Source organism: Lygodium microphyllum, chromosome 5 (assembly GCF_053477565.2).
Source record: "Lygodium microphyllum isolate KBCC chromosome 5, Lygodium_microphyllum_v1.1.10, whole genome shotgun sequence".
Lineage (NCBI taxonomy): Eukaryota > Viridiplantae > Streptophyta > Polypodiopsida > Schizaeales > Lygodiaceae > Lygodium > Lygodium microphyllum.
Window position 1 is genome coordinate 126,844,702 of NC_141139.1, and position 17,934 is coordinate 126,862,635.

The window sequence follows — 17,934 nt, forward strand, 5'->3', positions numbered from 1 at the left end:
ACCATGAGCATCTGTTGCAGTTGTAGGCTATCCAACTGGTTGTGTGGGAGCTCTAAGTTCCTCCTGAAATATGACCCTGCGGATCTCAACAACTCTCTCAGGCTGCCTATGCATCTTATCTTCATGGAAGACTACATCATGACTGTGGATGACTTTTCGCGCCTGTGGATCCGAGAGATGGTAACCCATCTCACATGCATCCCCATAACCAAGGAAAATGCATTTGAGACTTTTAGGATCCAGCTTACTTCTGTTGTCCTTGGGCACATGGAAAAATGCCTCACATCCAAAGACATGGAGATGCGCATAAGAGGGAGGTTTTCCAGCCCATACCTCCTCTACAACCCAAAAATCTAGACCACTAGAAGGTGATCCATTTATGACATGCACAATTGTACTAACTGCCTCAACCCAAAAGCTCTGTGGTAGGCATGCATAGCTAAGCATACTGCGTGCATGCTCATGGATGGTTCTATTCATCCGCTCAGCCAAACCATTCTAGGGGGGATGTAGGGGGCAGTCAATTGACACTTACTACCCCTCATCACATAACTGCTCAAAAGCATGTGAGACATACTCACGGCCATTATCTGTTCTTAGGCATTTTAGCCTATACCCAGACTGATTCTCAACCAATGCAAGCCATCTCTAAAACACAGCTAAGACATCGAATTTCAGCTTAATGGGATAAGCCCAAACTTTCCTTGAAAAATCATCTATGAATGTAACAAAATATTTTGCACAACCCATAGACTAACAAGGCATGGGTCCACAGACATCCGAATGTACCAATGCCAAGGGCTCACTCATGCGTAGCCTAGGAGACTTCTTATGCATAGACCTAGTCTACCTGTCATAAAGACAATGCTCACATGAATCAAAACATACATAATCAAGGGGTGGTAAGTACTACAAATAAGAAAGAATTTTCATTCGCTTCAAAGACATATGGCCCAAACGGGCATGCCAAAGAGATACATGTGGAATAGAACCAACAAACAAAACGTGATCAAGGGAAGAAGTGGATACAATCAAGGGATAGAGGCTTCTAGCTTTGGCACCTCTCGCAATCACAAGTCTGCCACAAGTAATCTTCCATGCAGAGTCTCCAAAAGATAAAGGATAATTCCTCTCATCAAGTTATCCAGCTAACATGAGACTGCATGTCAAAGCAGGTACATGACAAACATCCTGCATAACAAAGCTACTCCCAGAAGGAAACTGCACTCTAATATCACCAATGCCCACAATATCAAGAGAGTTGTCATCACCCAAGCACACAGAATCCAAAATAGTATGGTATGAATGAAACCACTCTCAGTAAGGTGTCACATGAAAGGATTCACCTGAGTCCAAGAGCCAACACTATGTATACATAGAGTGTATCTCTGTCATCTGTGAAGCACTAGAAGAAGCTGCAAGGATATAATCATCATCAACATTCTCAAGCTGCATAACATTGCTCTTTTCAATTTTAACACTAGACTTTGTAGGCACTATGTTGTGATCAGAAGACTTATCTTGCACTTTGTCTTTCCCCTTATCTTTGTGCCTTTCATTGCACAATTCATGGTAGTGTGGCCTAATATGGCCATTTTTTCCACAATGCACTACAAGGATTTGAGCTAGTAGCGACGGCGATTAGCGACGGCAGGTATCGGCGTCACTATTTGCGTCGCTCACAAATAGAGACGGTCCACAGGCAAAAAAAGCGGGCCGAAACCAAGTGCAGCTTTATTTCATGTTTTTGCGTTTTGTATTTTGATAGCAAGAGCGAGGGAGAGAGCGACCGTCGTGAGAGAAGGAGAGGAAGAAGACTTGCCGCCACTACCGCCGTTGTTCGCGAAGGAGAGGAGGAGCCTTCATTGCAAAGAGGAGCTGCCCCACACTCACCATATCTCATCAGTGAGTCTCCCTCTCTCCTTCTTTTGCTTGTTTAAGGTTTAAATCACTTTCTCTTTTGCTTGTTTAGGAGAGGAAATGAGAGAGAAAGAGAGGGAGCGGGAGAGAGAGAGAGAGAAAGAGAAAGAGAGGGAGAGGGAGAGGGAGAGGAAGGGGGAGGAAATGAGAGAGGGAGAGAAAGAGAAAGAGAGGGAGAGGGAGAGGGAGAGGAAGAGGGAGGGAGAGTGCATTCTCTCTCTCCCTCTCCCTTTTGCTTGTTTAAGGTTTAAATCACTTTCTCTTTTGCTTGTTTAGGAGAGGAAATGAGAGGGACAGAGAGGGAGAGGGACAGAGAGGGAGAGGGAGGGAGAGTGCATTCTCTCTCTCCCTCTCCCTTTTGCTTGTTTAAGGTTTAAATCACTTTCTCTTTTGCTTGTTTAGGAGAGGAAACGAGAGAGAAAGAGAGAAAGAGAGGGAGAGGGAGAGGGAGAGGGAGAGGGAGAGAGAGAAAGAGAGGGAGAGGGAGAGGGAGGGAGAGTGCATTCTCTCTGTCCCTCTCCCTTTTGCTTTTGGAGAGTGTTAAGATATATTGTGAGAGGGAGAGGAAATGCGAGAGAAAGAGAGGGAGAGGGAGAGAAAGAGAAAGAGATGTATACTCAAATGGATAGCTTTATGGAGATGTATGTCTACTCAAATGGATAGCTTTTGTCCACTCAAGATGTAGTCCACCTGTGTGTGTGTGTATTGGAACAATAACATATCCATGATTATGGTAATGGTATGCACTTTGCTTTTTTTATGGGTACCATTACATCAACTCCTTAAGAGGGCTAAAAATTAGTCATACACTTTATAAAGTCTAATTAGGAGATTTAAGATGAACGATAATAGACTTATCGATAATGGTATGCAATGTACTTTGCCATGGTCCATGTACATTGGTGACTCTTTAAGATGGCTTAAAATTGGTCATATACTTCATAATGTCCAAGTAGGGGATCTAATTGTGATATGCATAATTCATTGTTTTTGTATTAACTTTATAGGCATAATAAATTAGTAATCATGCCAACTAGTCAACGGAAGGACTAAAAGAAAATGATACCCTAGCTAATGGTCATTATGGTACTTCATCAAAATGAACCCAAAAGTATTGCTATAGAAGAAGAATCCCTTAAATTGAGCATAGGATATTTTCTTCAAATGTTATGACTATGATTAGAATTGATTGAAACAAGTTTTATTACTATAGTTGATAAATTTCATAGATGGCACTAATTTTTATATATGGACCTAGGACAAAAAAACCACATTTCTAAGATGCTTTTAGTTGAGACTGATTTATTATTAGACTAAGAGATTCTCAATGATGCTCATAAATGGATTACTTATACTCAAAGCCCTCTAGTGTAGTTGTATAAGTAATCCTAGTAGAGCCCCTCTAAGATACTCAAAGTACATAACCTAGAGACCGTAGCTAGGTATATAAGGTATAATGGTTGTACAAGAAGACACCTCAATAATTGACTGATCACCACTAAATCCCAAAGAAGAATCGTGTTCCATCCCCTTCAACTCTATATTCACCTCATGAAGAACTTCATTAATCATAGCATCCTTGCCACCAATCTTTTTGTTGCAATGATGAAGTAACATATTCATCACTTTTCCTTTTAGCATCTAAGGCATTATCCAATATTTTAGTCAAGTCTAAACATTTAGTCTTCGACTCATGAACCTTATGAACCAATGATTTTTTTTACCAATAATGAATAATTATCTACCGGGACAAATAAATCCTTGACCATGGTATATGGCCGAGATATAACATCAATAAATCTCTCAACTACTATGTCCAATGCATTCTTTACATCAATCAGTAAAGCATTTCTTATATCTTGAAGTTTATATTTCAACACCATGGATGCATCAATATCAACCTCAATGTTTTACAAAATTTGCTTCTCAAGCTCTTGCAGAGGCTAAAACCTCTCAAGCAAGAGCTTATGGTCAACTTCCAACTTGACATACATCTCCATAAAGCTATCCATTTGAGCCTCATTTGTTGTAATGTAGATAAGATGGAAAACGAAGAAGATCTTATTATTCAAGATCACGAGGTGTATCTTAATCAGCGTGTCCCATGTCCTTGCTCTCAATGCAAGTTGGCAATTAGACGAAAAAGTCGATTGTCTATAGAACATGTACGACGATTTGACAAGTTTCAATCTGAGATCATTGATCAGGCGAGATTTTCAGCAAACGGTAATTTGAAGTTAATATTAATCATGCATTGTACTCGCAAGCTAATTGAAAACCATACACAATAAGATTGGGTCTTGTTGGCAAATTTTCTATCCAGGGAGGTGATGTCTCGTCCCAAGGGGGAGTGCACCCTTTGCGGCCAATTATAAGAGTTCGTGGGTGTGCGATGGATGGAGTGCAGGAGCCAATCCACCACTCGCAAGGCCAATCTATACCGTCAATGCCAAAGGAGATAGACAACCTTCCAGACCTACCTACAATCTTGGAACCTGAGATGGAGGCAATGATCGATGCATTGATTCTCATGGATGTCAAGACATCTAATTCGCTTAGAGAGGAAGCATCCATACCATTATATGATGGGTGCCAAGTATCTTAGTTGAAGACATTGCTTGCACTCTTAAGTGTGCAAGCAAACTACGGGTGGAGCGATACGAGTATGACCGAGTTATTCAGGTACCTTGCACATAGGCTTCATTGTTTTTTTTTTTGACACTATTATTACAAACATTTGTGCTTTTTCAAGGTGTTTTATGATTTTTTTCAAGTTATTGAAATATCATATATTACCATCTGCAAATACCATGCCTGAGTCTTGTGATGATGCACGACATGTTTTACAGACGCTTGGCATGGACTACAATAACATCCATGCATGTATCAACGAGTGCATATTGTTTCGAGAAGAATACGAGACTATGGAGACTTGTCCAAACACTACAACAGAAACGAGGCATAGACGCGCATGTTAGACACGCAAAGTCGAGTGCGTCTATCATATCATCTATAAGTGTGTGTAAACGTGCGTGTAAATAGATGCGAATTGTGCATTTATATATCTGCACAAGTAGACGCTAATATAGACGCGGCAGCAGATGCACAATTATTTAACCACCTAAAATTGCAATTCACATAATTAAAAAACCAAAGTTAATAATTATTTAACCACATGAAATTGATTCTTGAGCATGCACATGTGCGCATGATAAAAACCATAGAATTAAGAATATACATTGAATCATTGAATTTCAAAAATAGAGTTAATAATTACTCGAAGTACCATTGGCATCCTCGAAGTGAGCAAGGACACCACAATCTTGGGTATTTCTCTTTTCATCTATACGTTGAGTTCGAAGATGTTTACCCTCACACCAAAGTGCATTGAATAATGTGCACTAGTCATAAAAGATAAAAGATCAAACTAGACATGCTGGACCCTCATGAGGTATTCAAATAAGTAGACATGCTGGACCCTCACGAGGTGTTCAAATAACTAGACATGCTAGACCCTCACGAGGTGTCTGTAGAAAAATATATTGGGTAGATGAAAGAGCCCTTAAGCTATGGTACACTTACTTGGGCCTTAAAACAAAGATCAGCATTACTCCTACTCTAGACTTAGATAAAAGTGCCAATGAAGACTCGAGTGTTTTATGGCTCGAGACTCAATCTATGAATGGAAAAACATCACGTCCACATCTAGGTTCTATCCCACCCTTCGAGTTCAAAAAGGGCATGGGGTTTGGAATTCCTGGCTTTTTTAAAGGCAAGCCAAAACCATTGAATAGTTTGATGGAAGGCCCTCCCTTTTTCTATTTTGAAAATGTTGAGAACGTTCCCAATTCAGAGTGGGAGACCATCAAATGGCATTTTAATGGCATAGATCCATAGTTCATAGACTCTAGATATTTTTCAGCATGCTTTAGGCTGAGGTGGTTATGTTTATAACCTTCCAGTAGATGGAAGAAGGTTGATCCTTCCCCCTGCTCCCATGACAATATTTGAGATGCTTCCGAAAACAAAGAAGTATTGGCCCCCATGGGATCCGAAAGAGAAGCTGAATTGCATAAACACATGGGGTGCCCCTAGCACTATATGTGGATTGATCAGAAAAATATTTTCTTCCCACAAAGAAAGCAAGATACCTTCTTATCTTCAACATGAGATTGTCATGGCATGCAAAATATGGAACTTGGTTTGGGTCAACCTAGGCCAAGCTGCCCCATTTGAACCCCATGAGATTGAGCTGGTGCTTGGATATGATCGTGACCACACTTGAGGCTGCTCTACCCTTTCAAATTGGTATGATGCATTGGGCAACTCATTTCAGGTCAATACTATTGCGTACAGTCTTTCACCACTGAAAGAATTATATCCGCAAGGTTTAACAGTTCTGTCCTTATTCTCGAGCCTTGGTGGGAAAGAAGTGGCATTGTACAAATTGGGTATAATTTTGAAGGCTGTTATTATTGTGGAGATCAATGATAAATGTAAAAACATAATAGCTAGCTAGTGGAACAAAACCTTCCCCACAGGCCGATTTCAAATGGAGGATGATGTTAGAGATCTTACTGATGATAAGTTGGCTGAGATTGTGGATGCAGTGGGAAAGATTGTGGATGCCAATTCATAGCATGAGTAGATTGATATAAATTAGTTGGCTTGTGCATATGTAAGCTATTCCAATCATGTCAAGGTGCACTTATAGCTCACATATATTTGATTGATTGATGGATAATATGCCTTTCTCTATCTCTTTCGTGTATACCTTCATTGCATTATCTTTCTCTTGCTAAAAACCATTCGTGCTTTATTCACCTATTGATACGTAAGTGGGATAATATGCAATTGTAAGTGGGATGGTCTAGTAAGTCACTACATATATATGTGCCAATTGACTTGCCAATGTGTTATCTCTTATCCTCAAGCTTTGTTATATATGTCACCACATAGGTCAATTGATTCCCTAAATGCATGCATTGATTAGATAGGGCATGCCCTATACAAATGTGATTGGATAGGGCTTGATGATTGGATGTATATATAAATCAAAGGTTGACTTGTGCATTTGCAATATGTCACCACATAGGTCAATTGATTCCCTAATTATGCATGCATTGATTCCTTAAATTGTTCATGTGCGTCTGTAAGCACGTGTAATAGGAATTATCTGCGCATATACACGCGCTGACAGATGCGCCACGCAAGTATAGAAAAATTTAAAAAAAGTTGTGGCTTTCTTTTCAAACGTGTGCTTTCCTGCGTTGTTTGCGCGTTTTCTGCAGTTTGAGCTCGACATCACTACTCCTGTCTATCTATCACTTCATGAAGACAATGAGGCAAGGAAATAAGAGTAAAAAGAGGACAAGAGGAAAGAAGAGCCAAAGAGTAAAGAAGAAGAGCCAAACAACAAGGAAAAGAACAAGATTGAAGCAAGTTACCAAGGGAAGGGAGAAGAAGGACCAGGAGCTTGCAACCTAGCCGCCGCCACCCGTTGGAACAAGCAAAGAAGGTGAGTTCTTCTTCTCTCTCTCAATCTTGTTTGGTTTCTCTGTTTGTTTGTCTCTCTCTTTACATGCTAAATCTTGTCATCTATGGAGGGTTTTTAGCTTTGTTTTTTAAGCAAGTTTAAGAAGAAATGGTGTGACTGTGCGCGTCTGTCAACGCGTCGAGATGACAGTGTAGACGCGGCTATAGACGCGGAAATAGACGCACTGTGACAGACGCCCACAGAGACGCCCTGACAGACGCAGATAGAGACGCAGGTATAGATGCGCACAGAGACACAGGTATAGACACTGTATGTAATATATTTTATCTGCACATGATAATATGATTTTTCATGTGTAGATGTGGAATCCTAGATCCTCTAGTACCCCATTCAACAAGGAGCAATTCATGGGGGAGATGACCAATTATCTTGGTCGCCCTCCCACTGTAGATGAGGTTTCCAATGTGATGTCTGGGACACCTATCACATCTTTGCCTACACAGGGATCAGCTAAAGCATGTGCATCTATAGAAGCACGTGCATCGAGTAAAACAGAGGTAGTGCATGTCGAGGGAGGAGGGAGAGTGGTGTAGGAGGACGAGGAGGTCGAGGGCTTTGTGGGGGTTGCCTAGGTGGTGGCTCTCGATCACCCTCACTGGAAAATGAGAGAGGTGAGCCTCCACAAATGTACTACTCTATCACTGATGTTGGTGGTATCTTGCATGACTTTGAGGGGAGGGAAGTGATAGCCTACTTGAGGAGTGTCGTGCATGCCACATACAAAGATTGCATGATTCCCTTCAAGCACCAGAAAAATGATTTGTGGCAAGAGGTGCTGTAGGCAATACATAAAAGGTACCCTAATCCCGAGAATTCACGATTCTCAAATGATTAGGGATGGTCAAAGGTGAGAGACGCACTTCATAACAAGAGGTCTCACCTTATGACGCGCGCCAAGGAGTCATTGCGGAGACAAGAGCAGGGGCGCCCTGGATATGGCCAACCACCCAATTGCCACCGCAAGGAGTGGAAAGAGGCCAAGAAGAGAGTAGCAGAGAAAATGACAAGTCACCAGCATGCAGAGGCGCGACATATCCAGATGGCAACCATGGGATCGTTGCATTATGGATTGGGTGGCAGGGAGTCATGGGAGACTGAGTTTGTAAGTATTATTTGATTTCTTTCTTTAAATTCAAATTTATAATTTGTTTCACTTCATTATGTAGTGTGTTTTAATACGTTGTATGTTCAAATTGTTTTGTAGTATCATATCGTTGGTAGGATGCCTACTCCTAGAGAGGTAGGCTACCATCGAGGTCATTACTAGGCGTCCACTTGGTAGCATTTCTACAAGGAGGGACTCATCACAGAGGAGCAATATAATTGCTCCATGAGGATTCCACTACCAGAAGAGGTATGTTTTATTTTTACATGAAAAGTATAGATAACTCTAATTTATTGTTTGTAATGGTATTTATATACCTTAATCCTTTGTGTAGGCGAACCCTGATGCAGTTGAGGATAGCGAATGGGGGACTAGAAGTAGCAGTGGCGGCAATGGCAGCGACACAGGCAGCGGTGGTGATAGCGATGATGATGCCTCTTCTGCGGAGATATAGAGGAGCCCCTTGCATGCATGCCTCCGCTTGGCTTGTAATTTTCATTTTTGATATGTATTACTTTCAACTAGTGCTTGGGACCATGACGTCACAAGCACTAGAACTCATAATGTAAAAACGTTTCATCTATATATATGAAATTTCGTGTGCTACATACATTGTTTTGTTTTCAGTATCCAATCTTCGAAATAATCTTTCTCTGTTATCCCTAAGCATACAATTTGATGTTGATGAGGGGAAAAAAACCAGAGAGCATATGGTCTTGCAGGCCACATGTCTCTGTTTTTTTTTCATACCTCTGTTTTGCACGTCTATCAACGCATCTAAATTGCAGGATAAATGCGCGTCTATTTTCGTAAAAAAAATTCAGAGTAAACGCGGTTTTAGACACGTAGATACACGCTTGTATAGACGCACAATATGAATATATCCACTTTTTTAAAAATGTGATTATATATTTACATAGCACATTTATACGTGCGTCTAAATGTGCGTGTAACGCTGATCATAAGCGTGCTTTTAGACGCGATTTTGTAGATGCGCAAATAGACGCGTTAATAAATGTGCCCGACATTTTTTTTCAAAATTCAAATATTGCGTCTACAAGTGCGTCTATGAACCCTTTTTGTTGTAGTGTAAAAACCTAGCTTGCAACTCTTAAGAAGAATATTGATGAAGATGAAGCAATAGCCATACTACTTGCAAGTGTAAACAAGGATCCATATGAGAACCTTGTGTCTACTCTAAGTAATGTTCCTAGTCTCTCACTCAAAGATATTGAGAACTCACTCCTTGATGGAGAAAGTAAATTTAAAAACAAAGATGTAAAAGAGACAATCTCAATGGAAAATCTCCTATACACCAAAGGAGCTACTAGACCCAAAGGAAGAGGTCAAGGATTCAACACGGACAACAGAAGTCGGATGCAATGTCATTATTGTGGTAAGATTGGCCATATTGCCACTGATTGCTTTCACAAAAAAAGAGCACAACTTATGCAGAATGACCACCACCAAGGTCAATTCATGAATGAAGAAGAAGAAAAAGATACTTCCACTACCATCAACAACTCTGACAGATTGTTCTAAGGAATTTGGTTCCCATAGTGGATGTACAAACCCTACCAAGATGTAAAGTTTCAAGCCTTAACTTGACTAGGTTGCCAAAGAGCTAGTCTCGTAGTCCATGTATACATCTAGGGGGAGACAAAAGCCAGCAAGGGTAGAGACTCATCATTTGAGGGGGGTTGTTGAAAAATAGACGAATGATGTATGCTCCAAGGAAGAGCTATCCTGAATCCCATATGCGCCATAGTGAGGAAAGTGGAACAACCCAAACTCTATAAAGCATTGTACTTGACTATCACTCTTATATAAATTGAATACAATGTCATGATGCTTTGTACCTTTAGTTAAGTGTCTTGTCATTGTCGATCCTACACAAGATTATGTTTATGAGTCCAAGCTTCCATCTTGGAACCTAATTCACTTGTGTAACAGTTTGTCTCTACTTGTCCGTGTCATTATGAGTTTGGTCTTCATCTTTCATCCACCATAGCTTGTGTCATGCTCTGGATCCACATCTTGTAACACTTCTTCCTTGAAGCCACTAACTCTTTGTAATCCTTGCACAAATGTCCCTTCTTACCAAAGTGATAATACTACGGCCTTTGACTTCTTCTTCCCGTCACCCCTTACTAAATCTATAAAGCCTCATTGGATCTACTACACTATAATCGAAGTCTACCCTTTAACCTCAAAGACCTCTTATGCTCAAGCAACATTGAGGACATCTATAGAAGCCAAGCAGGTATCAATAACATCTAAGCCCCCAAAGCATTAGCGTCTCTATCAAAATCTAGAGGAAGCTTGTAGAGCATAGTCTCCACAAGATGAGCCTCTCAAAGGGCAGAGACTACATGTGGCCAAGATGGTCATGTATCTATGTGACACGATGTCGTTACGCTGCGCGTCCACCACTATGAACTTGAGTGCGGAGTTTTTCGATAGGAATTTGAACTCATTAGTTAGTGTCATTAGGAATTTGTTTTTTGTTGTGTGTTTTGCATGAAGCACGAGCACATGTAGTTAGGCTAGGCACAATTCTTCACTACATTCATAATTTTCGTGTGAGGATTGTTTAATTGATTGCATTGCATGGATCCAACATTGCATATTTTATCAAATCATGAGTGGATGAGCACGAAATTCTATTTCAAAGCATATTTTCTTATTAGGGCACATTGCATGGAAGAACAGGTTCATATGAAAGGAATATCCATTTCGAAGACTTAAGGATCAAAGGGAAAGGTCATAAGTTTTACATCATTTGTGAGGATTCCTTGAAGAAAATGGTGAAATTTTCACAGGTCTCATGAAGAAGCCTCAATAATTCTTACAAAGATAGATGAGTTTCTTTTTCAAGCATGGAGTACATTATGATGAAAGAGAATTCAAGTCAAGTATACTTATTGCGGAGGAGCTGTAACTTCTAGTACTATAGCCCATTAGACTTCCCATTGAGGCTCTAAAGGCAATGGAAGAAAAAGTTCTTTTGATTATGATAGACATAGGCAAGATCATGAATATGGTTATATGGGATGCGACAAATAATGTTGAAAAGTTCACCATTGTTGATGCTCTTCTCTAGCTACTCAAACAAATCTGAGAGAATTGGAACCAAGTTTGTGTTTGGAAGTTGGATGTGGTAGTGGCTACGTTACTACATCTCTGCACTTATGCTTGGTGATACCAAAGGAAAGGTGCAATTTCTGGCTGCAGATACTAGTGCAAGCTGCAGTAAACACCACAACGCAACTCTTAAAGCCCATCATGTCCATGCTGATGTAGTTGTTGCAGATATGGTTTTGGGACTTATGAAACAAGTAGCTGGAGCAGTTGATGTGCTGGTTTTAATTCTCCTTATGTACCCACACCAGAAGATGTTGTTGGTGTTAGTGGGATTGCTTCACCTTAGGCTGGTGGTGCTAGACGAAGGGCTGTCATTGACCGCATGCTGTAGTTGATTCATTGTTATCTAGCAAGGGTTTGTTGGTGACTATGATAGCAAACAAACCTGGGGGGATCTGCCAGATCATGAGACAAAAGGGGTTTGCATCACGAATTGTTGTACATCGTTATACTGAAGATGAAAGCTCGCCGCAAGAGTTCGGTATGCGCATGTGAAAATCAAACGTCCGCAGCCCCAACCTGCTTTGTTGTCATCAAACTCTTCGTCAAACATTACCAGCATACATGTCAATCAAGTGGTTTCTGAAGGCCAGGCTGTTGGGGGGCGAGTGACACAGGTGTTTACAGAAGGGATCCGAGACTGTCGTCTCTACTATTCCCACTCGGACAGTAGACTGAGACGAGAAGAACTAGAGGCGCGATATCATTGTGACCAGTTTGATGGCAGAGTCAGTCATGCCGGCACCAGCGGCCATGCAGCTTTTGATGATGGTTCTAATTGCACTGTCCCGAGTGCAGCTAGCTCATGCCGATAATGATATGTATCATCGCCATGGCGAAGGTAGTACTGCAGCGCCGGCCGCAGCTACAGCTTTCCGTGCGATTCTTGCTTTCGGGGATTGTCTCACAGAAGCGGGCAACGCCGTCATCGCCAGCAACGGCACGAACTTCCTCTCAGGGAACCTGCGCTGCGGCGAGACCTACTTCCACCACCCCATCGGCCGATTCTCTGATGGCCGCCTCGTCGTTGACCTTTTAGCTCAACGCTTGGCGTTGCCATTGACAGTGCCATTTCTATCAATAGCGGACACAAGCGGGGCTTGAATTAACTCATCATACTGGAAATCATCAAGCAAATTTGTTAACTTTGCAGTAGCTGGCTATATTGCTCTGAATGTCTCCTACCTCCAGAGCGAATACAACATCGCCAGCTTCACCCCTTTCTCTCTCAATACTCAGATCGAGCAATGGCTGCCGATAATCATGATGCAGGTGACGATTTGAATGATAACATGACTGCCGTTGATAATGGCATATGGCGGCCTATTCGACGATTTGGATGACGACTATTGACGGTGCAATAATGGCGACCTGTGGTAACTGTTGACGAGAAAAATCATCATTATGACAGCACTGAGCAGGCATTGGCGCGACTGATGACGCAGAAAACGGCAGAAGAGGACACGCAATCATGGCAACGTTTTATCAGTCACGGGTAGAGAAGAATTTTGAGAAGGCTAAAAGCTTTCACACTTTTGAGCTTTTTCAGAACGAAGTAAAGCTTTTCGAAAGCTTTCAACCCTTAAGGCCTTCCAGTTTGCAATGAACGTTAATAAAAGCTTATGCTACCCTATCTTCATGTTGAGCTTCTTGAATTCTTGATGAGAAGCTTCTTGTGAAAGTGAAGGTCTTGTGTGATTCTATCCCATGTGAGGATCTTGTAACATCAAAGAGGCTTCTTGAATCTTTGATGAGGCCTCTTAAATCTTAATATGAGTTCCTGATCTTATTCTTTTTCTTGTTAAATTTCTTGTATTTGTGAAAAGAGTAGAGGGCTTCTTGCATAGTGTTCTTGCAACAAGCGAACTTCGAGAAGGAGAACTTCCGTCTTGCAAAGCTTCCCTGTGACGAGCAACTTTTTGCGAACTTCCATGCGTATCCCATGCAACAATGAAGTAAGACATACTGAATAATGTCCTTTGACTTGAACTTCATCTATTAGAGATATCCATAAAGAATGACAACATGCATAGGCAAAGGAGCCTTTTATAAAATCTAAAGCTTCACCCAAAGCATGGGAGAAGTCTGACATATGGTGACTGCGCTAGAAGAATTTGTTTGGAGATACAACAAAGAAGGGCCAAATATACATGGGCATCATTAGTATCCCTAGTGAGCACAACTTCTTGATAGTTATCCTCATCAAATTAAATCAACTCAACGAGGATTAGGTATAGAAATTACATGGCATAGCAGCCAAAATGTGAGCAAGGACTAGAGAACACATAGCAAATATGAGAAGAATAGAGACTACTTTAATTTCAAATGGAGTGATAGAAACATGGCTATATCCATCTATGGGCTTCCACTGTGAAGCTTAGATGGTGATCCAAATACATGATAGGTGAAGAGCTCAACAATAGCTTGTAATATTTCCAATACCTAACCCGTGTTCTTCATAAGAACCTCCTCTTGGTAGGAGGCCAAAAGGATAATTGTTGGAATTATGGTAAATTTTTCAAAATTATTCCCTCTCCCCAACCGACGGTCATGCTGGAGGAGAGGGAGAGTGGCGTGGAACCCGTACAAGGGGTGAATGCCATGCAGTTAGGCCGCGTGGAGGGAGGGAGGTACCTCTCCCTCTACCTATAAAAACCATGGCTATGTGAGGAAGAAAGGAGGGACTGGACGAGAGGGCGGGACGCTGCCAGGCCTGGGAGGAGAGAGATCAGAGGACAACGCCGTGCTAAGGGCATGGAGAGAGAGAGAGGGAAGCTACTATTGATGCCATGCTGCACAAGGGGAGGAAGCAGCTGCTGTGTCACGAATAGGGAGAGAAGGGGAGGACGGTGAGCTACCACCCAACCGTGGAGGTTTCCATCCAGTCCAGTCTGCCAGCATCGCCGCCTTGCGCCACCATAGGCTCTCAGGCCGCGGCCATCTCCCTGACAGAGTCAGTTTCCCCCCAATCGACGTGATCTTCAACCTCATTATTACCCCCTCCCTCTTCCACGTGGGTTCTGATCATAGCCAAAAGCTTCTTAGAAGCTTCTTTTAGGAAGCTTCTAAGGGGGCTTTCTTAAACCCCAGTCCCACAAGGCCTCCATAAGTCCATTCCTAGCTATCCCGCATTTTAAAAGAAGAAGAAGAAGCTCATAAAGCCTCCATTTTCACAGCTCTCTCAAAAAAAGGCCCATGTCCACAATCCAAGCTCTAACCCCACAAGGCCTCCCATAAGCCCAAATCCCGCAAGACCGGTATTCTCAAGGATCCGCACTTCGGAAGGGATCCCCTGCGTACGAGGAAAAAGGGCAAGATCTTGAGGCTGTTTACGAAGGCTGAGGAGTTTCACCGATCAGGAGGATCTTCTCCTAACATTCACGTGGACATTTCCTCGAGCCCACGAGTCCAGGTTTTTAGTATTTTGATTTCACGCAAAAAGTAATGCATTAAGCATGAGAACTTCATGGACTAGGAAACACCTAGGCATGTCAAATGCAATTGGAATAAATTGACTATTTGAACAATTACTAGAATTAATTCATGACATGAAATTGGGAAAATTGGTATTTCCAATGCAATAAACACAAATTGTCTATCCATCTTACGACCTTAATAGTATGTTCCCTTGTCGTGCTTTTCAAAGTGACGAGCCTAGAACACCTGTTGCCTATCATTATAAGGTTGGAATTGTTAAAGTGCACCGTTGACTAGACATGGAAAGATTAAGCGTATGTTGCATTTTTAGGCAACATCTTCCTTGTAATGATTCATGAGGAAAAGTTAACACCCATAAGATGTTATCCGAAAAGAAATAGAAGAGCACGAAATTGATCTTATGGACTTGCAAGTGGCATGTAAAATGGAATAAGTTAACACTAACTTTAGTTTTGTATGAACTTCATTAACTTCATTGTAGCTAGGAGAAAGTTGCGTGTTGCATAGTCGTCATGCAAAAATATCATTCATCAGGAGCCGTATTTAGAAAAGGTTGCATGGTTTATCAAAGCATGAGATTCTAAAGTGTAGATAACAAGGTTGTAGGCATGATTATTTGATGTAAGTCCTAGTAGGTCATAGGAAAGTTAGTATCTAGATTATCATGTATTTTTACTTTACCAAGGAAAGATAGAGTTATTGTGAACTATGTGATGCGTAGAAGCAATGAATCGCATGTTTACATGTATTGTGGTAGTTGCAACTATTTTTCTCCTTTAGATCTAGTTTATTATCTCTAGGAAAGGTTCATCCTTGTCGCAAGACAAGTATATTGAATTGTCTAAATCACCTAACCCACAAGGGATTCATATAGGCATGATTCAGTCGATATGATAAATATCCCAAGTTCTAACTAAGGTTTAGCGCGTTAAGGATTCGACCTAGTTTCGCACTTGTTGCCAAGTCAAAACCCTCAAACCCAAAGATCATACCCACATTCACGAAATGTTGAGTCAGTTGGACGGGCTTGCAAGAAACGATCTAGGGTTTCTACCCTAAGGATCACTCGTTCAAATGATGAAACTCGAATTGAGTTGGAACCCCTAGGACCAAACGTTGTCGGCCTAGTGTAATTAGGAATAGGTTGGGTAAGAAGACACCATAAACCCTGCTTCTCGTCTGGAGATAATTCCGTGACCAGAAAACGCCATTCAATGGGTGAAACGATCCCATGGAATAGATGCAACACTTGTGCAAAAAGTTGCAACGTAGCATAGACTTGTGATTTGTTCACAAGAGAGTTTTGCCATTTCTTGAAATGGGGTTGGCAAGTTCTTGTGCAAGTTTAACTTGCAAGAGAATGAGTAATCATCCTATTACATCACCTTTCTTGGGGAAAAATTTCCAAGTAAAGGAAAGTTAGGTATTTGCTTGGAAGCAAATGATCAATCAATAAATTGGAGCGACATGGTCGCCAGGATTTACTATTAATAAAACCTAAGGTATTGATTAAGTTGGGTTAACAGGGTATGTCCCTAACCCAAGGACAAAAGGGTGAATAAACAAACCCTTGGGGATCTTGTCAAGTCAAATTGATCCCGAATCGAATGCTGGATGCATTCGGAGAGAAGGATTCACTCCTTAACAGTTGGCAAATTAAACGACCACTAGAATTGATTGTGCTTGTAACAGTTTAGGAAGCACTGTTTGCATTGTTTGCTCAAGGAACTAAAGGATGAAAAGATATCTAAAGCTTCAGGTTGAAGGCCTGAAGGGAGAGGCAGCTTCAGTTACCCCCGACTACCTGCCTGACCCTAACCAAGGGGGTTGTTGACTGCGCCGGGAACATGGACCGAACCCGCCGCGAGAGGTCTTTCCGTTGAGCTCTACTTGGAGCAGGAAGACGCTTGGGTGCCAAGGGGGGCTCTGGCTGTAAATCCCTCGCCTTCCGGGTCCTGCAGAAGAGGCTAACGTGACTCGGGATTGGATCTCGAGGCCTGCATACTAGTCTACGGGCAGAAGCTTGGAATAGTGATCCCTAGCGGATTACTGGATAGCCTTCGGGTAGATTATGGACAAGCCTACGGGCGGAACTCCTTGTATTTCAAAGATAAAATGATGAAATGATAATAAAGAATTTGGCTGATATTGTTTTTCTATGACATGTGATAAGATTACGTGAAGGAACCAGTGCTTAACAGGAGTAATTAAAGAAGCTGATTGCTATATGTCAAATTAATGTGTTAGATAATTACATAACTAAAACAAATTGAGGAAAGTGCGGAGGATGGGCCATGGGTCCGTCCTACGGTTGGGTGGTCTTGGTTAGCCGGGAACTTTTCTCAAAAATCTTGAAGAACAGCGGGATGATCATCATTATCAAAACGAATAATGAGAGCGATGACCTAGAGTTATGTCTTACCCGATTTACGGAATGGTACTATGCCTATTGGTAGAGAGGTTGAGTTTTGCATCCCTCTCGTTTCCCATTCTCCTTGAACCAAGTGCAGTGTGAATCCGCTTCGGACCTGGCGTTTCTGCGTAAAGTAGTTCGCTTGGGTCTGACGCTAGTTGCTGTTAGCTAATGACCAAACAGGAAAACCCAAATTCCGGTCGATCCTAAGTGGGAAACGGCCAGGATACTTCCGCTACGTGGCAGACACGGGAAGACCTAAATTGCAAAACCCGTAACATTCCATGGGAGTGCCGGGCAGAGTTTTCTAGACATCCTTTCCGATGGACTGCTAAGACGTGTCCTGGATGATTCTAG

The 17,934-nt window shown here is 41.7% G+C and overlaps 1 pseudogene; it reads left to right on the forward strand.

Moving 5' to 3' along the window:
* Nucleotides 1–4,366: 4,366 nt before the first annotated feature.
* LOC148036379 (eRF1 methyltransferase catalytic subunit mtq2-like) lies at nt 4,367–12,830 on the forward strand (annotated as a pseudogene).
* The last annotated feature ends 5,104 nt before the right edge of the window (nt 12,831–17,934 follow it).